Here is a 22,771-nt window from a genome sequence, read left to right on the forward strand (position 1 = left end):
CTTTTTTCTGCTTTTTCATTTCTTGAAATACCTTTCCAAAAGCGTCTTTGACTGGTCATTTAGTTTTCTTGTCTCTCTGAACATGGATGTAATTTCATGGGATTTATGTTTTCTCCCCATCCATGTTGTGGTGCAACATAACCCCTGCTGATGTGGTGAGTTTGGAGAAACTCCAGCAGGGAAAGGGTAGGAAGGCAGTCAAACACCTGCTTGCGTTTGGTTGGATGCACATTATGAAATATGCAGAGCAGTTGTAGCAAACAGTGCTCTTGGTGCACACCTTGATTTATGTAATCTAAAACCCCACTGATTTTGTTTATGTGGTTGATTGTTTTTGATTTCTGCTGAAGAGAATAGGATTAAAAAGCAGGAATATAGAGAAGATACTGACATACGAAAAATGATTCGTCAGTGAAGTTCCCGGGGATAAATAGTGCTTTATTATACATTTAGCAAAGTATAAGAATCTCTTTTTCTAAGATTAATTTGTAAGTATTAATTTTGTTTTAAGGTATTTTTGGTTTGAGATTGTTTGAACTTTTTGAAAATAATGCCACAAGCTACAGACATACCAGTTGTGCTGACTATATTTATCAAGCTCTATAATATACATAAAAATTGCTTTCTTGGTAGAATCATTTGGCATATATTTCACTACCTCTGACATTTTATATCTCAGTAGCTGCATACCAATAGCAGTAGTATGTGAATCAATGGATAAGGCATTCATGGTTTTAACTGATACGTTTATCCAGAGCTTTTTGCTAGCATCAGRCTGCTGTGCAGAAAAAAAACCCAAAGCAAACATGCAAACAATTCTTMATATAATATAATAAAATCCATTACCATGTTCCCAGAGCACTGAATAAGCATATGCTTTACATACTCAAATAATTTAAGCAATCCTATGATTTGTAGAGAGGACTCGTTATGCTCACAAGGAAATCATTCCAGGTTTTGACCTATGGAGCAACTGTTCTAGGGACAGATGTGWCCAATTTCCAGACACGCGTACCCCCTCACTCACGCATGAAGAAGTAAATTGTTAGTGCATGTGATTTCCTAGTGAAACACATCAGTTCCTCCACTTGTCTTAATGAAAAGTCCTATTTGATATTGAAAACAGAAAACAAATTGCTGCAATGTTCTCTCGCTTTATTATTTTTTGGCTTCTCACCCAAARGAGACCTCCCAGTGCTCTTCTCCACTGACAGCCTTGGCGGGACACAGCCCAGTCGGTGAGGGGACGCGGACACCCTGCACACCCGGCTCCGCTGGCGCTTTTGTCCTTCTCGTGTTTGTGCTGTCATGGAAACCTTTGCTCTCGTTGCCGGGTGGCATCCGACCTCATACAGCGGAGAAGGGCTGCATTGCCGGAACAAGCACCCGAGGGGACCTGACCTGGCCCCAACGGAGAGCTTGGAGCTGAGGTGGATCCTTCTGATGCCTGGCCACAGTGGGAGGTGTCTCCAAACCACCTGCTGGCTGGACTGGAGGTGCTGCAGGAGGTCCTGGGCAGGCAGCTGCCTGACTGCAGACAGCCCTCTGGATGGAAAGGGAAAAAAGTTTGAGTGGTAAAAAGTTTCCATAGTTTTTCAGAATCTTATTTCATTATTTTAGCCCAAAGCYTGGGCCTCAGGCATTTAATTGCATCTCTACAAGCAAAGCAGTGGAATGAGGAAATAAGAACAGGAGGTCAGGACTGTTAAATTGAGTGTAATTTTTAGTTGCTGTCTGACTTTGAGCTATCATGTTATAGCCTCTGCCTTGGGTTTTCTGTCTGCGGTGTCCGAACAGTTAGAGTTTGGAGGTTGTGTGTGATACGGATGAATGAATTGCCCTTTACTGGAGGTTCCCCAAATGAATCATGCTTTAGAAACCTAAATATTATGTTCCATGATATCATATATTTCTACAGATGGTTTGATAAAATATGAGCTGAAAAAAAGTATGTTTTCAGGAAAAAAAAGATCTCTAAATCCCATACTTTCTCTATCTTGTTTCTGAGAAGAGAAAATCAGTTCCAAATGGATYATGTTCTTTAGACTTTTTAGACTCTGTATTAATAAAATTTCAGCTTTCTGAAATAGCAGTTTCTTTCATTTACTGATAGGTTTCCAAGCAGCTTTCTCCATCTGAATAAGTCACACAATAAGTACTATGATTTTCTGTAAGTGCAAATTCCCATCTGATTGTTATAGTTCTTTTCTGTAATTGCTGACTATCAAGAGACTGGATTCAGGCAACAGAAGGAAAATGCTTATGAAGAAATTTCTCTTTATTCTGCACATGAATGCTTTGACTTTTAGCGATGATGCAGAAAAACATAGCACTATCTTTAGTATGTTTTGGGAAATTTCCCAAGTGAACTGAGGATTATGTATAAAAAATAAGACTACAGAATGATTTCCATTACCAAAAAATAGTTCAGGAATAAATTATGCTTGAGATGCTCTTTTCTAAAGGCATAGCATCAAATTGGCTTTGTTCAGAAATACGGGTTTATTGCAGATTTGCRGCAGTAATAACATGAGTAGCAATAACAGGAATAGATAACAAAAACCTAAAACATTTGTATAGCTATAGCTCTGTTTGGCATAATCTCTGCCATCACTGATTGATACATTTACAGATATATTGTGCTCTCCTACATTATTCTGACTAAATGCTTATTTCCTGAAACTAGAACCAAGCTTATTTAAAAGCAGAAGTGGAATTTGAGAATTCTTGGAAATGTACAAGGTCTTCAGAGCTTTGGCTCGTTGTTCGTACCCGACACATACCGTAAGCYATTTGGGCTTTGTGTTTCCGTGAGGGCAGAGAAATTTTTAAGGCCAGAAGGACTTCTGGCATCTGTTCTTGGCCACCATTAACTTGGTTAATGAATGGAATAATTGTCATATGCACATCATGGGAAAATCTGCTTGGTGGCATAGGCCGTGCAGCTGACCAGCGCTGTAGCCTGGTAGTAATTTAGTGATTTCCAAGTTGTATAATGTAGCTTCAGGGCACCAAATTTTTGGAGCTTATTAAATATCTGGACAGTGTTTTCTTAGTGCACATCTGAGGAAGACAGGCAGCTTTCATGATAAGATTTACAGATTACCACTTGTGCTTCCAATGGAAGAATGCTTGCAATTTCAGGGGCTTGTGGATGGTGGTTGTGTTAGGACATAGGACTGGGATTTATTGAAGTGCTTCTCTCAGCTCTCTCCATTTCTTTCTTGAAGAGATTATTTGATGTCTCYACTCCTTGGTCCCTCCTTTTGTGATGTGGGGACACTGATACCTGCTACAGAGGTGCTGTGAGAGTTAATTAGTTTACGCGAAAGATTTTGAAATGGCTGATTGAGAAACCCAGCCAGAGATGAAAGCTGAATAAGTATCTAGATAAATAACTGTTCCTTTGTAGTCTTATCATTATTACAGGACAATCCCTGTGTACCCAGGATACTGCACAGGTCACTGAACAGTCATTTCCCTATTGCCTGAAGTATTCTCGGGGGACTCATTTATGTATTTCACTTCAGCTTTTGCAAAGTGAGCCACAGTACGTACCACACAAAGAGGAGAGTCTAATAGTAATAAGCAAATGGCATGGAAATATCAAATGGCTTGGCAGAGTTTCTTTCTTCTCTGGACCTTTTGCTTTTCTGTTCCCTGGTGAACTCTGTGGCTGCAGAGCRCAGAGCAACCCTGAAGATGAAGGGGAAATCAGACCTGTTTCCAGGGTAGGACACAAGGAAGGAGGACTGGCAAGCCTCCATGAGACACTGAGCGGAAGAACTCTGCTGAAAGCTGAGCAGGGGCTTTCTGCTTAACACGGTCTCTGGTGAGTTGACGAGGAGGCACCTCTTCTGCTGAGTTTCTTAGGGCGACTTCTCATGCCTTTTCCCTACTAGCAGGAGATCAGCCTTGGCTTGGTTATGGAGATCCCATGAGGGGAAAATACACCTGCTCACACACTTYTTGTAAGGTCTGTGTATGCTGCGGAGCTCTTTGGAAAAGCTGAGAGCGGGAGGAACAAGGGCCATGTGATTTCAGTGTTTCCAGCTTGCTTTATTCATAGCACAGATCCCTCTATCAGCACCACACCTCAATGAAAAATGCTGTAAACTGACAGCACAGGAGACCATATCCCTCCCATCKGACCAAGCGTAGGGCTATGGCACTTCACTATTGCCTTGCAGATCTCGTCCTGGCAGCTAACTGTTGGGAAGGCCAGACTGAACTTCAAGGCCACACACTGACTACTGTTGCATGCACACAGCAAAKCCAGGGCTTCTTAACAGCAACATGGATGTCTCCTTGTCCCCTCCTTGGGTTATGCAGCACAAGGCAGCGACGGCCTGGCAGCCAAAGGCTTACTGTGACTTGGGTTGAGTCTTCCTGAGCAAGAATAAGCAGCCAGTTGAGAAGGAAGGTAGGAGACCTTGCATACACAGCAAAGCCGTGATACCCACGCATGCATAATTGTGCCTAACCACTGGCACAACTATCTACTCCTGCTCCCTCCAGCTGAAGTTCACTTCAGGGACAGATTTTATCTTAATGTATTTTCCTGCTTGTAAAACGTGTTCAAGGACCTTTGCGCAGCCAGAACCAGCCACGAGATGGCAGCAACCTTGTATTCCTAGAGCCAAGGATCTGGTTCAGTGACCTACATCTCCTACTCTTGCTTCTCAGTGCTGCTTTTACCTTACAGATAAGGTTTCCAGACACAGTGAGCAACAACAACAAAAAACCTGGGTCATTCACTGGTTGTGGAAGGGGAAACATCCCTGGAAGGAGCTCTGCAAGCAAACCTGAAATTTTGCAAACAGGCTGATGAAGCAGGACTAATTTGGATCTTAGTGTTCTATCATTGATCATCAACCCCCACTCCATCTTCTGCAGTGCTTCTCTGGGAACCTTCATCTGATACGAATTTGTGATGTTCTTGCAACTGATCTTGGTTCAATTTGGAGGATGAAAGCTGCTAATGCTTTGAAAGACCCAGCAGAAATTACAAGCCAGAGCCTGTTCTCTCTCCTTCTGCAGGTGCGCATGGGTGCTGTGCAATGACCGTGATTGGGACAAAAAGTGGAAAGTGCTCAGCAAATTGCATTTCTTTTAGACTGAATGTACATCCTTTTTTGCCAAGAAGACAAGAAAATGTTCTGCAGTCCTTATTGTGGGACCCTCGCCAGACTGGGACAGTTACTTTTGCAATGCAAAGCTTATTCTTGTCTGTGCTGTGCTGGTGATGAGTCTTCCTTGCAGTGACTATAAGCAGTGCTCTTTTCTGAGACAACAGCATGCAGATAAGCTCCGTGCTTTGCTCTTGCTCTTGAACTAACACAGCCAATGCCGTGACGAGTCAGTTGACACAGGTTCCCTGACTTCTGGCCTGGGTTAGTCAGTGTAGGGTCAGCTGGTTGATCTGTAAACTGTTAGGGGTGTAGCAAACCCTGATGATAATGCAGTTGAAGATGACAATCAGAGTAATACAGGTTGGGAGTGACCTCTGGAGGTCTCTAGTATAGCTTCCTGCCCAGAGCAGTGCTAATTTCAAAGTGAGATCCGGTTGCTCAAGGCCTACCTTGCTGTGTTTTGAAAACCTCTAAGGATGATTTTACAAACTCTCCAGGCAATGGAGGGCTAGCGCTGGGAGGCTGACACTGGAACTGCAGGTAGCCCCACTGACTTGTTTCTCTAAGGGTATAAATAAATGATACGGATACAGTTTCAAGGCCTGTTCTGAATAACTGTTCAGATCTGATCCAAACTGAAAAGCCATAACCTGTTCCAGACTTTCCTCAGAGCTAAGTGCGTTTGGGGCACAAGAGTTTGCATTTGATATATTATAAAGAGAGCCACTATTTTGAAGCCCAGGAGACATTCCTAACTATGACTATAAATTCACATTATTTGTAGAGACGAATGACTCTGAGTTTGCAACTTCATGATTTTACAGTAAGCTCTTAACGGCACAGTTCCAGCCTTTTTCCTGGCCCTTGCTTTGTGGCAACACTACAACTACTGTGACTGCATGGGAGCTGATCCAACTGAAAAATATCCTGCCTGAAGTAAATCCTTTTTATCATGCTCACAGTGATGGCTTGAGGAAGAAGCTATCACACAGGTGGGGAAAGGTAGAGTTGTCCCTCTCAGTAACAGCCTGTGCTTTGATCATCGTAGTGAGATAATGAAACTGCAGCTTCATGGTTGATAAACAGGGTGATCCTGCAAGCTCTGTACACAGATTGCTTTCAGTAGTGGTGTATGGATCAGCCCAAAAACATTTCATAAAATGAAATCATAGGTCATGCTAATTTCTAAGAGCTGCAAAAGGGAACACATGTTTTATGGCTCCAAACTTTTCTGCTTGTGTGGAAAGGATTAAAGATAAAAACAACCCTGGTATTCACTTTGCACCTGAGTGATTTCAGTCCCATCTGGAGAAAAAGACMGAGAAACTTTTACAGGAGCTGTTATTGGGGATCCAAAACTGTGGCTTGTATCCACAGGGTAGCTCGTGGGATCTACCTTCCTTTGCCAGAGAATGAGGCATCACTGGGTGCTCACTGCAACGATTTAGGAATGTTTGGTGCCAGTCTGGCTGTTTTCTGCACGGTCTATCTATTTGCAGCTCTATTTTAAACATGGGGAATTGGGGCAGAGAAGCTAAGTCACAGCCAGTGCCGTGGAGTGAGGCTGTGGCAGGACAAGCCTGAAATTCACTTCTCATAGCTGTTTAGCCACAATGACAGACAGCACAAACATGTTCCTCAYGTAATGACAGCTTTGTTACTTGGAAATGCTGGAAAGTTTCCATATCCTGTTCCTATTCCTTTGCCTGCACCTGCATGAATGCCTGCTGTCCTCCACACCAGGATGTCAACAGATCCTGTAGCTTGTTTTCCAGTTAAATGTCTCCTCTTAGGTAAATATTACATCTGAGATTGCTTTGCTAGTGGCTTTCCTAGCTACAGTTTGTACAACAAGTCAATGCCCCGCTCAGAGATAAGGTGAATACTTGCTGCAAGTGCTGTTTGGTGCTTTTGTATGTCACCCTGCTTTTCTCTTACAGGCCTCTCCTTTAAAGGTCTTTGAATGTTGCTTAAGTTGTGGAGAGCTGGAGGTTTTAGCAAAGTGAGGGAAATTTAAGACAAGCAGTTGAGAGCTTGGGCAGAGTAGACAGGCTTGTTTGTTCCAACAGCCGTGCCTTGTAAAGTATTCATCTGTACGTAACCGAATCACACAGATCCTCGAAGGTCTTCTTACAACGGGTGGGGTGAAAGAGCAAACCAGTAAGGTTAACAGGTTCTGGGGAACCCTCCTGCATCCAGCCAGCATCTGCTCAACAGAAACACCTGAAAACTGAGTCACTGAGAAGTGAGGTAACGTGTAAATGTGTGCATGGAGGGTGTCTGTAAAAACTCTTCCTGTATCATTTTCTCCCACAGTGGGAAGCACAAGTTTGCAGTCGGTTGCAGTGAACATATATGCAGTCTATGGGCACGTACCAAATATCAGTGCACAATAGACTTTAGCCTCTGTGCTATTTTTCCAAAGACCAAGAGAGATCAGAATAGCCGGCTAAGCAGAAAAGAAGCCAGTACACTTCTGCTCAGCAATTCTGTCGCTAGACTTTTCACTTCAACTAATTAGAAAGAACAGATGCTAGCTGGAACATTAATTGGAACAACTATCATCTTTTGTCTGTGCTTAAATCTGTATTCTAGCTCTCTTGTAATASGTTTGGAGAGAGAAAGAGTTAACCCTTTAACTGGCTTATTTTCTTATGCACAGCACATACTTGGAAGAGAGCATAATGAAACATCTATGAATAGATTTGGATCCTTTTTTCAAGAGCAAACARTTCTCTGTCTAATAACGCAGAACCTTCAAACCCAGCATTCTCACAGTGTTGTTAGTAAGGTGATCTTACTTGGCTTTCGGAGGCCTTATAAGAAGCTCTGGGCACCGGGCCAGCTGTTGTTCTTTGCTATATGTATTGTATTAAGAAGACACCTCTTCTTTAACCTGTGCTCATTTGTTTTGCTCAAACCTGTGTTCCTTCTCATTAGACTTGATGTATGATCTATAGAAAGTGCAAAGAGCTTAGCTAACATCTGATATGCTTATAAATAGCATGTCTGCCCTGCTACAGTTCTGTAGCTATCCCAATATGAGCAAACACTCTTCCTGGAACTGGGATGCTATTGAAGATTTTCCTCTAAACCATCCAAATTTGGCCTCTGCTGGAAGCTGGGTACATGACTGCAGGCACCACTGGTCGGTTCCAGATTGGCAGCTCCTTGGTCTCGTCCTAGTCTCCGATTCCTCTCTAGGAGATGAGGCAAAGGCGTCATCTGAGTAATGAAACTCTTACTGTTCCCTGTTCTCCCTGCYTCTGTCCCCAGCTGGTCTCTTGGCCCAGGCAGGATCTCCTTCAGTGCGCTGCAAGTCCCGTTCCTTTCTTACTGCTTTGCACACAAGTCATCCTAGGCTCCTGTTATTTCTTTCTTTCCCACACCCCCTGTTTCCTCCCTCTCCATTAGGGCCAGATCCCATTTTCTTGATGCCTCACCAAGTCCATCAGRGTCTGGCAGTCCTTACTGAGATTTGTTCTGTGATGCTTTCCAAAGCAGCAGCACTCTCCATCTAAACGCAACATGCTCTAACTTCCACGGGTCTAAGAGCAGCAAAGACAATCCTCAGGGCAAACTCCTCCGCTCTTTTAGGTATGTATCCCTCAAATGCCTTTTCTTTTACTGACATCCTTGAGTGATAATTATTGTCATTTTCCACCACCTACTTTGAATGAGCTTCAAATTCAAGTCCGGAAGAAATCATCAAATAGAGATGAATTTAGGCAGGAAACCTAGGGAGGCTTGAGACTGACTAGAGTATTTAAGATTATCTCTGACTCATTTCTTGTAGGTCTGATGCAAGAAGTGAGTCAGATCCGTCCAATGCAGTTTGACCCCATGGACACGGCATGGACTGGCTGCAGACAGCCGAGTGGCAGTGTGCGGAGCTCATGCTCTTTTGCAAATGGAATAAAGTTCACTTAATGCAGCAGGCTGCTGTCTATATCTGCCATTAACTCAGAAGCCTCTTGCCTTAAAACTAACTGCAGGCCCACTCACGTAGTAACTAGCTGCAGATCACTTACCCCCAAACTGCTCGCAAGTGCGATAACCTCCCAAGATCCGCTGACCGCCTCTGTCGGTTGCTGGCTTGACCCCCCCTCCCGTATCCCCTGGCAGGACACACAGCTTTCTACCCCAACACCTCTCAGRTGGAGGTTCCTTTTCGAGCCAAGCTGTCTGCCTGTGGTTGGGACCAGTGGGCTGTTTCTGGTCGGAGGCATCGGTGACGGTGTTGGGTGATTGTGAGAAGCAATCCTGTTTTGCAAGAGAAGAAAAGGCTGTTTCCTGCAATGCTCAGTGGGTCGTACTCAAAACGCTCGCAATCCCAAGGCTCTTTACAGCCAGTATCCTGCTCAAAGAGTGCTCCTTGTCTGGGCTTTCCCTCATAGGCCTCCCTGCCAATACTAGTCTTATTGTAACTTTGGTTTTTGGCTTTCTCTTCCTAGTTTTGGATGCTGCTATTACTAAATGATACCCAGTTTCCCATGGATCCCTTCAGCCTGTAGGAAAATCCTTCTTTGTACATGGCTCAGCTGGTTACAGGATTCTTCTGGGGTCTTAAGGTGGTTTAGGTAAGTTGTTCCTGTGGATTCAGTTCTCGTCRTGTTGAACTCTCAATGCCTATCTTCCTTCTCGAGGTGTTTGCTGCCTACTGAGAGCCAGAGGTGACTAGCTCACACATTAATGTCTGAGTTTTAGACAGAGAAGAGGAATTCATTCACATTTGTCTCCTTATATTTGCCTCYCGTGTTCTGCCAGCATCTCTCCTTGTCAATCCCTGTCCCAGTTTCACTGTCATCTAAGTCTCAGCGGTCATCTGGCTTAGACTCTGCCCATTTTCATCTAACAGGAGATGCATTCCTACTACAGTTTCTCTGGCCTCCGTCCCTGCAGCCCCATTCCCGACTCTGCAGGGCAGTCACCTCTCCCTCAGTGTGTTGTTCCCCTGGGACRGGAATTTCCTTGCAGCCTCCCTGAGAGCAGTGTTTGCAGTTGAGCTGCCTGGAGAAAGCATTAGCATTTCTGCATTTGGGCTGCAGRCTGTGTCACTGCAGGTCTATGATCTCTTACCTAGTTGTTCTTTGCTGTTGCTTACTCTAAATTTCCACCCCAGAGATGTAAGGTTTATCATAACCCTAGTCTTTTCCCTAGGAAAAATGGGGACAAGAATGCTCAGAGTCACTGACAGGAGTTTCTTTCAGGTACAGCAGTAATCTCATTCTGCTGGACTTAGACTTGTGCCAGTTTAAGCCATTACCCTTGAATACCTTTTCTGTTCTTGTTCCAACATTGCTTCCAATTTAGAAACCCTACCACCTGCATATGATATGAGTAGGGATTTTGCAACACTGGGAGGATGAGTCAGCTGCAGGGACAAGAGCCATTTCTATTGCAGAAAAGGCTCAGCTGCATTCAGGTGTCCTCTGAGATGGGTTTCCTTTCTCACCCCATCTCCCCAATGGTTGTGCAATATTGGCAAACCCACTAATCAGCCCTGTGTCTTAGGAGCGCTTGTCCCAACATCAGCAGTTCTGTGAAGCCCTGGGGCACTGGCTGGTTCAGCAGGATCTGTCTGCCTGTGGCTTTTTCTCCTATCGGCAAAGTGTGTCCAAGATAAATCACCCATTTTGGAACAGCTTTGATTTGGGCTCAAGTTGGCAGCCTCAGTCTTACTGTAAACCTTTTTGATATAGCAGCTCCCGTTCAAGGTCTAGCAATGCAACAGGACAACATCCAGGTACAGAAAACAGGCTGAAATGCTTGCCGTACTGTACCCTCTCCGACGGCCTGCCACGCTCGTGCATTGTAATTGTTGCTCTGAATTGCCCTGGGCTATACCTGGCGGGGAAAGCAGTCTTGTGCCAGTCCTTCAGATCCTTTTGCCAATTCTCCCTTTTAAGCTCTATCAAACAAAATTTGATAGCRCTTACCACAGCTGTTACAATCAGTGGTAGTAGTAGGAAAAGGTCTTGTGAAGTGAGATTGTTTAGCTTTCCTTTATCCTCATATTTAGTTTCCTAAACTAAGTACTAGTAATCCTTTCAATACTCTCCAAGCCTAACCTATGGCTAAACTGTTTTCAAGGACTAGTTGAAGACTTCTATTTATTTTCTTGACACTTTTCTTAGTGTCTTGTAAATCATCTTCTGTCTTTGGCCCTGGTAATGAGTGAAAAGGATATTTAACAAACAGTTTTATCACTACAGTATATCTATGTTTTGTTAGACCAGAAGGCACACATCCCAATTCTAACTGAAGGTCACTTAAGTTGCTCCAATATTTCCTGTTTAGATATATAGCATCAYTTTGGGATAAAGCCCAAAGAAAACTCTAGGAATTTGCCTAATGTACCTCCCACTCCCCATTCATTGTGATTTCCTTTAGGCTCTCATATGTTACCTCTGGGAGTTTGCATTATGATTTCCTGCATCACAGCTTGATCTCTTTTTCAGAGGGTAAATTCTGCAGCTCCATCARTGTATGGCCACTCAAAATAACAAGGCAGCCCACGTGGATGCTCAGCAGGCACATGGACTGTGATGCTGAATTCAGCCAGAAAGCCTCCTGGCCCATTTTCCTCTTGAATATGGGGATGCGGGACAAGGAAGCTGTAAAAATTGAGCTGTCAAATTTTTTTGTCTCCTATTTGGGCCTCAGTGGGCTCCAAAGAGGGTTGAGAAGTGCCAAATTCTCTGTCTGGCCCTGTCCCAGGTGAAGGCTGCCTTCCAGGGTGGCTTGAGAGCCTCTTCTCAAGGTGATTTTTCATCATTTTTACTGCTTTCTGCACCTCTTCTTCTGGGTTGCTGAAGMTTTCCTACTGGCTTTTGTTTTTATAAGGAATTGTCTCACCCATTGGGCTCTGGGGGCCGAGCCACCTTTTGATCCTCTATTTCCTTCCGTAAAAGTGGTGCCTAAGCTGGGTCTCACCTGGGATGCCTGGATACAGTCCAGCTCCTACCCCAGTGGATTGTAGCCCTGCCAGCAACTCATCTCAGCCCTCTCTGGGAAACTCGCAGACTCTCRTTCCCTTTTGCCAAGCTGCCACCTCTGTCTTTCAGTTCTTTGGTCCATCTTCAAGCCCAATGGCCCTCYGTTGCTCGTTTCCTCTTGCTTTGACAAAAACGCCTGCGTGCAACGTTTGCCTCAGAGGTGACATCCTGCTTTCTGAGGCCAGAGTCGAGCCATTTGTCCTGTGCAGTTAATAGGTGCCTGCGAGCCCATGGGGGCTTTCTTCGCTCCTGTCTGTGTCCAGCTCCTTTGGCTGCCTTGCAGCCTTTTTGCATGTGCTCTGATTTCTCTCCGCTCCTCAACTCCAGCCTTCCTTTGGCTCCCCCATGAACCTTCTTCAGTTCTTTTACTCCAGAAAAGATCTTAATATCCTCATGTGCTTTTCCTGACTTGAGAAATCCCTAGGATTTTTATAACCTTTATTTCTCTTGTCCAAGCCCATTTGTACTAGTCGCTGTCCTGACACAAAACAACAACAACAACAACAACAACAACAAAAAAACCACAACAGTTCGAAGAGGCTTACAAATCCTCTTCTTCTACTCTGTTCCAACAGCCCAGCTTGTGAGGACAAATGGGTCTTTTTATCCATTGCTTTGCTGCTGCACACATTTGCCCCCTCTATATAAAAATCCCATGATGTTCTTCCCCAAAGGCACATTATTAAATGTCTTTTTGAGCTGATTTGCACCAATTTCATTTACTTGCCAAAACTACGCTGTTTTTAAGCATGAAAGGCCTGATCCTGGAAGTCCTGAGCCAATTTGCTGCAAGGCACACTTAAGACTGGTTCCACTGTAAAGTTTGTTTCAATGTTGCACAATACATCTCTTCTCCAGGGGAATTGTGTGCAATCTCTGATCTGGACAGACGTCAGAGCTTGAGACATCTCAGATCTGGGAGTGGCTCCTGGGTCCCCTGGCACCACCCCAGGATCTATGTCCATCCTGCTGGCGTGACGTCAAAAGCTGAAATTTTGTGCCTCTTCCCAGCGCTGCCAAAGCCAGGCCTGGTGATTTTCTCCAGCAGTGGCTGCAGCTGCACTGGCGTGGCATGGCACCGCTGGTTCGATCTGAGCAGCACAAGTAATGGCTTACCGAATGGCAGCCCAGGTGGCCCGTGTTGCTCTGCACTGTGGATATTTGCTTACATGCCTGGCAGTTCCCTGCAAATTCCAGCTGCCCCGGTCTTCATGAAACCTTTGATTGAAAGCAGATGGAAATTGCTTTTAAAAGGAGCACCCTCCGATTTTGACCTGTGAGCRGGGTAGCGGCTGAGATAAAACTCTAGCAAACTTACAGCCTTTTGAGCTTAGGGCTCAGGCTGGCACATGCAAATGCGTTTTATCTTGGAACTGCAGCAGCCAGTAAATCATTCACTTTAGCTTGGTGCTCATCTCCTTGGGACTGATTAAGAGAAAAAAAGTCCATTATCTGTAAGCAGCTATTTTGAACGCTTGCTGCTGAGGTCTGTTGAAGGCAATAGTGATGGTTAAAGCAGCAGCCTCAGCTTGCACCCTACCAGCTATGGTAAAATAAAGGTGCCAAATATAACTCTACATGTTACTGTTTGCAGTCGGGAAGGGTTCCTGGTGCTGCAGAGAAGGAAGAGACAAACCCAGCGCCGGGACAGCGGGGACTCCCTTCCCTGCACCCTGAGGCRCACCAGCCTACTGTGCTCCCCAGGAGAGCCGCGAAACGGAGCTGTGCAGCTCAGCAGGACGGGATTCACTGTGACCTCCTGGCATCATTACAAGCATTGCTTGAGCCTTGCTGGCCCTTCACCGGACCTACCCCCGGTAACGTGCTGCTGACATTTCCCATCTGCCAGACCCAGCTTGCAGTGGGCTTATTCTAACCCTAGGCAGGTGAAGTGAGATTTTGGGTTCTGTCAGCCGGTCAGTTATGTGCTGGCCAAAGCTACAGTCCACTTTGGCGGCTCAGTGCACAGGTCAGAAGGAAGGAAGGAGTGCTCGACAGTTTTAATTTTTATATGAATGCCCAGCAGTTCCTAGATTCTTCTTTAAAAGGTGCTGACAGATTAAGAACAGCTCCCAGGCTTAGATTTTGGACATACATGATTTTTCCAAGTTGTAAATCCAGCAGGAGGAGTTCCAGCGTGACTGTGGCTGTGCAAAGTGTCCTTTCCTTTAGGCAGATCAACACTGTTCAGCAGTAGCTGCACATAGAGCACTGGGCTCGTGCACAGCAATCTAATAGGACATACCTAAGACATGACCTGAAATGTAAGCAGGAGCATTTATGATGCCTTAATGTCCAAAATAAGAACAATGAAGAGAAARAACAAAGTGAAGAAACTATGAAATGTATAAAACAGTGTAAASAAAATTGCTAGAGTTTAAAAAATGGAGAGGGAATTAGGTTTTTAACATGTAGGAGTACAAGTAAGGTAAAGATCTTTAGAAATTGTGTAGTTTTGAACTGGAAATAGGACTCAGACAAGTCCTCAAAGTAAATAGTTAATTACTGGATCAATGGAGATAAAGATCCRGACTTTGCAGTTGATTTCTTTATCCTCTGCTGAGCCTGCCAGTGAAATTCCTGGTTAGTACTGGTGTTGCTCCGGGTCCRTGGAGACTAGCCCGTCAGCAAGCAACTTGCACATGTGATTATAATTGATTTTGCATGCTGAAAGTGAGAAATTCGACATCCCAGAACCACTGACCCTTACATTTTCTCTGATTGGTAATAACTGTTCTCTCTTATTTCTGGGGGTGAAAAGAGAATTTAGCTTTCTTGAGTGGCTGGTCATCCCAGCGAGGCTGTGAGAAGAAGGGCTGGCACTGCAATGCTTTGCTGTTTGCAGGGAAAAAAATGAGTCTGTGTTTGCCATAGGGGCTGTGATATTGGGACAACAATTCCATTGCAAAAGAGAATTAGAATAATGAACTTYAGCTAAACCTGACTAGTTGGCATGATTAATGCTTAGCTGTAATAATAGAGCTGATGCTTGTTGACTGGCGGGAGCAGTAGAGCTATCTAGAGAAGCCCTTGAAGTATGCATTAGTTCCACAGAGGACTCACAATTAGATACAGGCTTAAGCTAAAAAACAGTCTGGGTCAAAGTGCTGCCCCGGCATTGGGGTAAATTGGCTTTAGAGTCACAGGCTGGTGCTGTGTTGTGTCTCTGCAACAGATACATCCCACATCCATTTGGTCAAAACCTGGGCAACTGGTGATACTCTTTTAGGGTGCARAGGTTTAGAGCTATCTTTTCTCTAAGCAAAGCTGAATTAGCATGGTCATTAAGTGGAGGTTTTGGAAGAATAAAATGATTAAATAAGATGCAAAGTTCTTTCCCATTCAGTGATTGCAGGTTCTGGCCACAGGAACTGCCACATTCCCCGTGCCATTGACATGACTTAGGCATCCTGAAAAAAAAAAAACTTCGCTATCATCTTCTTTTCTACATATTTTTAAACAGTCAGCCTAAATGCGTCTTATGAACATYAGTGGGCTTAGTATTGTACAGCATCAAATTATTATCCTTGGCAAACAGATAGAGAAACTTAGGAGCAAGGAGATGAGGTAAGTTGCTTCTGGTTGTATAGACTATTAAATAGTAGCAAGGTGGGAAAGGAAATAGATTCCTCCAGAGCAGTGTTTGTAGGAAAAAATATATGCCAGTGATCTGAACTGAGATCTCAGTTATTTCTTGTGGCTCTGGAAGGGATGACTATTTTGCCTCCAAATACCTACCTACAGGATAAGAAAAAGTGCATCTTTAGGTCACAAGGTGTATGACTAAACTTCCTCCAAATTTTCTGACACGTCCAAGGTTAGTGTGAATGAAAACACTTGCTATGATCATGTCTGTTTTCTTCATTGCGTATGTTGCTACTAAGGATTCATTAGATGAGAAACTAGAACATGGCATCACAGTGGATCATTTTGGTTTTGTTTTTATTTTTTTGTTTGTTTATTTTTAATTATTGTGCTGAGAATATCTGCTCTGTGACAAGCAATCAGCTCTCAACAGCAGCACAATAAAAATCAGTCCAGGGCAAAGCAAACTAGTAAGAAGCTCCAGAAAGTGGTGCTGTTTGAAACAAGTTGAAGTATTATTTTGAAAGCTCGCGATGAAGAACAGAGTTTTGCTAACTATTACAACTGGACTTTAGAGTAACTGCTGAGTAGGTAATTAGTCCCCTAGGAATACGAGAGTCTGGACAAATGTAAGACAGAACAAGAGAGGAAAAAATGTGTATGAAGATTTAACTTTAAAAAACAAGCTAGAACATTAGTCACAGGAGGGATATAACTCAACATTCGTTTAATGTTTATTTCTGTGATGAACAGAAACATTGTTCTTAACCCCTGTACTGAGGCAGGAAACGGGAGCCTTCTCTCTTTTTAAGGCAGCTGGAACTATTTTATTGAAGTTCATCTTTTTGACAAGAGGGGAAGGAGGAGAGTAAAGAAATGCTCTAAACATACTGCAAGTGAGTAAATAGGACTTAGACTTGGATGGACCYGCAAAAAAAAATCACTTGTGAAGATGGTTGAGATATTATATGTTCTCTGTTGTGGTCTTCAGTGACTCCCCCCATCATGAAGATAAAGAACTTGGCCATGGTTTCCAAAGATAACATCCTTCTCCAACGCGAGTATTTGCTCATGGTCCACCGACAAAGCATGCTCCCATTTTCCTTTGTGCTGAGCAACATGTCAGCTGCAAGGAGGTGATTGCACCCATAGATCATGTTGGAGGATCTTGGCCCCTCCACTTTGCAGGGTTTCCAATGACTTGGTGAAATACAACTTCAAAGAAAATTCAAAGCATATGAGAGCTTTCTCAGGTTATACAGTGCATGTGTGGTTGGTCCTGTCCTTCCAGAACCCCTGATTCATAGTCCGAAACTGCAACTATTGACTTATTTGCAGAGTTTCTACACTCAGCTTTTGTGGTTCGTTGCTCCCATTATTATCTTACCAGCAGCAATTTGCTAATCAGTCCTCTTCCTAGAATAGTACTAGTATTGCTTTGGATGTTTGGTGTTTTGAAAAAAGAAAAACGTAATGCAGGTGACTCTGCAGGAGACTTAGAYGTCACAAGAACATCCAATCTATTCAAACGTGAGGCTACATTGGGTCACAGTCACTGAACTGAGCACCTGATGGGTTAACAGTCACATCATAGCTGAAGGTTCAGGACCAAACTGCCAGACCTAGAACGGCCCCCCCACCTCAGTTTTGAGGACCTTGTACTTTGGCACTGTATCTACTCTCTAGTGTCCAAAGAGATTCAGGATTGCGCAGACAAACTCCCCACTCTACTCTTGCAATATCCTTGGCCAAGTGATGGGGTCCCACTCATCTGTTCTGTACCCTCCTCCTGGGAGTGCTGTCAGTGGTGCGTGGTAGTGTGTTTCTGATATGGTGATGCTCCAAGACCCGAGCGAAGGTTACTAGCGTTTTTGTGTGGGCTCTGTGTTTACTATTTAAGGTGAGGSAGAGGCCCTGCATTCCATCTGTTGGATCATCCTGTCTGTTTTTCAAATCAACGCTGATGGCCAGACAGGCAGGCAACTCTTCCTTGAAAACATTCRAATTATCTTGAGAAGTGTGCCAATTTCTGCAAACTCAGTGTCRGCAACATGTGGTAGATCCAGCATAGTCATAGTTGTTCATTCCTGTAAACATTGTCTTCACCCTGCCGCTCCCGTCTCTTCTCACCACCTTGAGCCACTTCCCCAAAGCACTCAGCAAAAGGATCCTGCACAAACACACCCCGCTCTGGCRTATTCCTTCCAGGAGAGGGCAGGGGAACACAGTTTATGGCAGATCCACTCCTGAACRGCAGCCAACCTTAGTCATGTCCCAGATCCTCCTGTATGCCTTCCAGTCTATTTTGCTTTCCTAAATGAGCAGAGGTAGGTGCTGAATCTCCTCGAAGTGAGTCAGTGGGTTCTGTGACACTTACAGATCTGCCGGTCCCTGAGTCATCTTCAGGAAGGAGAGGTTGGACCGGACTGTTTTCCTTGCCCTTGAACCTCTAGGAACGAGCCTCTTCTGTTACATTGGCGGCATTGGCCCTGGTGCAGCTTTGGGTTTAAACAGCTGAGCCCCAGCTGTTCTGCTGCATCTCACCGTCAGTCGGGGAGGCTCTGCAGGGGCAGCTGGACGCCTGCGCTCTCAGCACACCTGCATCCCTGCAGAAGGTCGAGCGATTCCCTCAGCCATTCGTGATAATAATGGTCTGCTCTTGGGGACTTTTGCTCATTTTGTACAGATGAAGATGTGAAGATTGTGCAAATCTGGGGTTGGAACTGGACTTGATTAAAAATAGTCTGGAAAAAYAGCCAGAAAGTCAGCTGAAATTTTCTCAGTCACTATCTAAAYGAACGGAAAATTTGGGGGAGAATCAGAAACTCCCCAGCTCCCCACTGGCTTTAATCTTTCAAAGGACATTAACATAAACATTCTTAAAAGGAGTTTCTTCCATCTTATCTCCCTAGACCTATAACTTTGACTTGAAAAGACAACACAATTTCCAAACTAGTTAAGGGGGGGGGGGGAAATCAATAAACTGTTGGCTTTACAGCACAGATGCCCTTGTGAGGCCAAAGAAATTAAGTCCTGAGATTGCTGTTTCTGTTTCCACCTTGTCCCGCAGAACCACAGTCAGGGATAAACATATTCTTTGTGTCAATATTTCTGTAGTACTGGGAGGACTTGCAGTCCTTATCTGCGAATGTCAAGGACTGCTAAGTTAAAGTGATCATAACATTACCGGAGTGTTTGACAGGCTTATTCATTGCCTCTGTGCCGATGTAACTGTTCTGGTGCTGAAAATCACGGGCCAGCAGATCTCAACTGGACACAACCTTTGATTTTGTGGCACTTGGAAGGAATCAGTTTGTAGAAGGCTAATTCAAAAAATCCTAGAATAGAATTTGAACTTTTTTTTTCTTTGCTTTATTATTTTTGCTTCTGTCATGGAAAAGAATGGCCTTGATTCTTAAATTACATGAAAATGTGCAAGTAATCACTCTAGCCTCATTAACCCTTGTTTTGCCAAGTGGCCAGTTGACTCATTTGTTTACTGCTAGTTTGCTGTTCCAGTAAAGGGAAGCAGGGGCTGGTGCAGCAGTACTGCAGGTACAGCAAAGCACTTTGCGCAGCACGATCCCTCTTTTTGCCCATCTGTGAAGTTCAAACACTTTCCCTTCCAGTCCTCTCAAAAACGAGAAGCGACTTGTATCACAAAACTGTATAAACAGTTTAAAGGAGATGGGAAAATCTGAGGCAAGAAAAAAAAAACAGGCTCTGTACAGCCGCAAATGGTAAAGTAAAGCATGAGCCAGACATTTCTAAGGTATAAATTGCATTTGTTGCCTTTCCCACCTTTAGTGGCTCTGTGCTACGTAGCATAGTAACGTGAGACTGACTTCAGCCAACAGTTTCTTGTTGACTTTATAATGCAGTGCTATTATTATCTCCAAGAAAACTTTAAAATGCTCAAATGTTGAGGTTTATTCAYCATTCCTAGCTGAATCTTTAATAGACAGACATCAAACAAAAGGCAGTGAAAAGTACCTTAACTTTACTTTGGCCCCTGTGTTTGACTGGGCAATAGGAATGCTAAAGAAGTTGTCCAAGTAGGTAAACCAGTTTGGCTGAAGTTCTCTCCTGCAAAGTGGCAAGAGTAAATGGAAAATCCCCAAGCAGAATCCAGGAAGGGAGGTGATAACAGGTTTTAAAAGGACTTGGAGAAGAGATAAATGGAGGGAAGCAAGTCTGTTGGCAACGCACAAAGAGCATGGGGTAGGGGAAAGGAAAAGACAAATTTATTTTTTGTAGGGGGAACAGGGACTCACTTTTGCTACACACGGCCACTGCACAGAGGTAAGCTGTTCTCAGAAATCTGTGAGTTAAAAGGCAAAACAACTCCATGGAAGATCATCTTGAAAATCCTGCCCAGCCCAACTGTTGCTCCTGGGGCTTGTGAAAAATAGGTGGCCAAAGTGATCAGAATTCATTATTTTTGTCTAGATGTGTGCACTCACTGTTAAGCAAAAGCTAGTAGTGTTTTCAGAAAACCTGAGCAAAACTTAGATGTGCATCGGTATGCTTTTATCACCATGGGGCTCCGAAGAGTTAATCAGCAAATCGATTCACAGCTCTTGGGTGAATTCAGGTGTCCTGGATGGGCGCAGAAGTGGCTGAGTCAGGCTGCTCACAGGTGGCTTGGGCCGAAGAYTGCAGTTCTCGATTTTGGGCTTAAACACACAAATGCGTCTACAGATCCCAGACCAGGACTGTGGTTCTGGGCCCCYGCAACAAACTAATTGGCACAGCAGCACGATCATCCCAGAAGAGAAAATTTCCCAAACAAAATCCCTGCTTAGAAAAGATGCAGAAGAGGATAATACTGTGGGTCTCTTCCATCTAGGATGTCCCCACACTAGATTCAAAGTAACTGCGACTTTTGCATGTTTTCTTATTATTCTCTGTTGTAAAACAGTGGCTTGGTGTAGAAGTGAAATTCTTCACCTAGAAGCGAAATATCAAAACTTGTGCTATCCTATATACTGTTTGTTTGTTTTTAACGTGTCCTTTGTTTCTGTCTAGAAATTTTGAGGGGCAGAAAAAGAGGACTTTGGATGTGTGTGCAGCACGTGCTGATGTCCAACAGCCTGGCCAGGGCAGTAGTGGCTACAAGATGGCTGGACACACAGAAATTCCTAGTGCATGGGCACTGCATAYGTGCAGAAAGGCTTCCCCGAAGCTTTTCAGCACGCCTGGTCGCACATCACATGCGTGTCAAAGTGGATCTAGACAAAAAGTTTGTGCGTCCACAACTTGTCACATCGTGTGTGAGCAAGTGCCTGTCGTGAGTCTAGATGCTCTAGACTCACTTTGCAGGCACTTTCTGCTGCCCGCATACTCTTTTTATTTCTAGGAAATCCCAGCCAAAAATATGGCAGCCCTAGTTACGCTTGCCTGCTCATTGCCATTGCATTTTAGTTTGCAGTGATGCCTTATGTTCAAAGGGTCCGATGCTCTGTTGGATTTTGCAACATATTTGAAGTCATCTCTGGGCAGGCCAAACTGCCTATGAACCTCTGCAGCAATTTCAAGAAAGTTGGAAACTAGTGTAACCAGAATGTAAAGGAATTGCCTTTGCATGTAGAAAAACAAAATTTAGAGAAATCTCTGTGTTYGTGTGCGTATCTGACTCATAGTAATGTTAAAATTAAGGCTAACTTTTGGTTGTTTTCAAGGTCTTAAAATTAATCTAGAGTTTTGTTAACCATACAGCTGATCACTCAAATTCCACTTAAGACCAGCTTTAAAGGGATTTTAGCTGTATGTAAGTCTCATGTCCTGTGCATTGCATAAAGCTAAACTTCACCTGCTCAGGGAATAAAGGGTTTTAATTTATAGAAAACAGTAAAGCAAGGTTTGGCAAAAAAAAAAAAAATCTATTTTGAGTAAAAATATTTAAAGCTAGCATTTTTAGTGATGTAATGCCTTTAACATCTGTTACACTAATGCAAGATTTGGCCCTGATGTTTTTTGTATAAATACATTATCTATGAATTTGCTGCATGTGTATTTATACATTATTCATTGAGATATATTGAGAGGAAGAGCAATAGCTCTCACAGAGAGCAGCCAGCGCTGTAAGCGTGTGCGTGCTTCTCAGCGCTGGAAGCTAAGGCCCAGCGCTGCGTGTGCGGGACAGCCGGGGTAACAAGAGACTGCCAGCGAAAGGGAAAACTACCGCTCGGCTTCCCCTGCCTGAACAGAGGAAAGGCGAAAACCGCGCCAATTGCAACCAAAGCAMACTTAAGGGAGAAAAGTGGCTGAAATGAGTAAAAGCTTTCCATTTTGTTAGTAACACCCCTCCCGGGCGGTCTCAGTCTCCAAGCGAGATCTCCTGAGGCCGTGTGTGTTTGGTGTGGGGAGGCCCACAAGAAAACCCACAAGACCCCCTCAAGAAAACCARTGCTTTCTGGCATTCTGTCTTGCTGGAAATCACCCACCCCATCAAGCTTCAGCCACTAGGCAAGGAAAGAGCAGGAGTAAAGATGTGGGATAGGGACAGCATGGGGCTTGTGCATCTCTGAGGCTATGTACAACTCAAGGRAGTTGCGCATGTCCAGAGGCTTGCACAATTCTAGGGGTGTGCACATCCCCAGGGACTGGAACATGTCCAGGGGCTTGCACACCTCTAGGGGCTTGCGTTTGTCCAGGGCTTGCCTATCTCCACTGATGTGCATACCTCCAGGAGGTGGACATCTCCTGGGACTTGCACTCTTCCATCAGTGTGCACAACTCCAGGAGCCTGCACATCTCCAGGGCTGTGCACACCTCTGGGGCCTTGCATGCCTTAAGGGATGGACCTGCACAACTCCAAGGACTTGCACATCTCTAGGGGTGTGCTTATGTACAAGGGCTTGCATATCTCCACCAGGGTACACACCTCCAGGGACTTGCACATCTCTAAGGGCTTGGACACTTCCAGCAGTGTGCATGCTTCCAGGCGCTTGCGCACCTTCAGGGCTTGGACATCTGCAGGGGCTTGCACACTTCCTGCAATGTGCACACCTCCAGGGGCTCGCATACCTCCGGGGGTCTGCACACCTTCACTAG

General features: G+C 44.3%; 1 protein-coding gene across 1 annotated transcript in view; it reads left to right on the forward strand.

The window, feature by feature from the left end:
- The window catches only part of KLF15 (KLF transcription factor 15), a 47,476-nt gene that overhangs the window by 11,774 nt on the left and 12,931 nt on the right, over nt 1–22,771 (forward strand). The gene's annotated exons all lie outside the window — the stretch shown is intronic.

This window comes from Rhea americana, unplaced genomic scaffold (genome assembly GCF_003343005.1).
Source record: "Rhea americana isolate MKP2758 unplaced genomic scaffold, rheAme1 scaffold_120, whole genome shotgun sequence".
In the NCBI taxonomy this organism is placed as follows: domain Eukaryota; kingdom Metazoa; phylum Chordata; class Aves; order Rheiformes; family Rheidae; genus Rhea; species Rhea americana.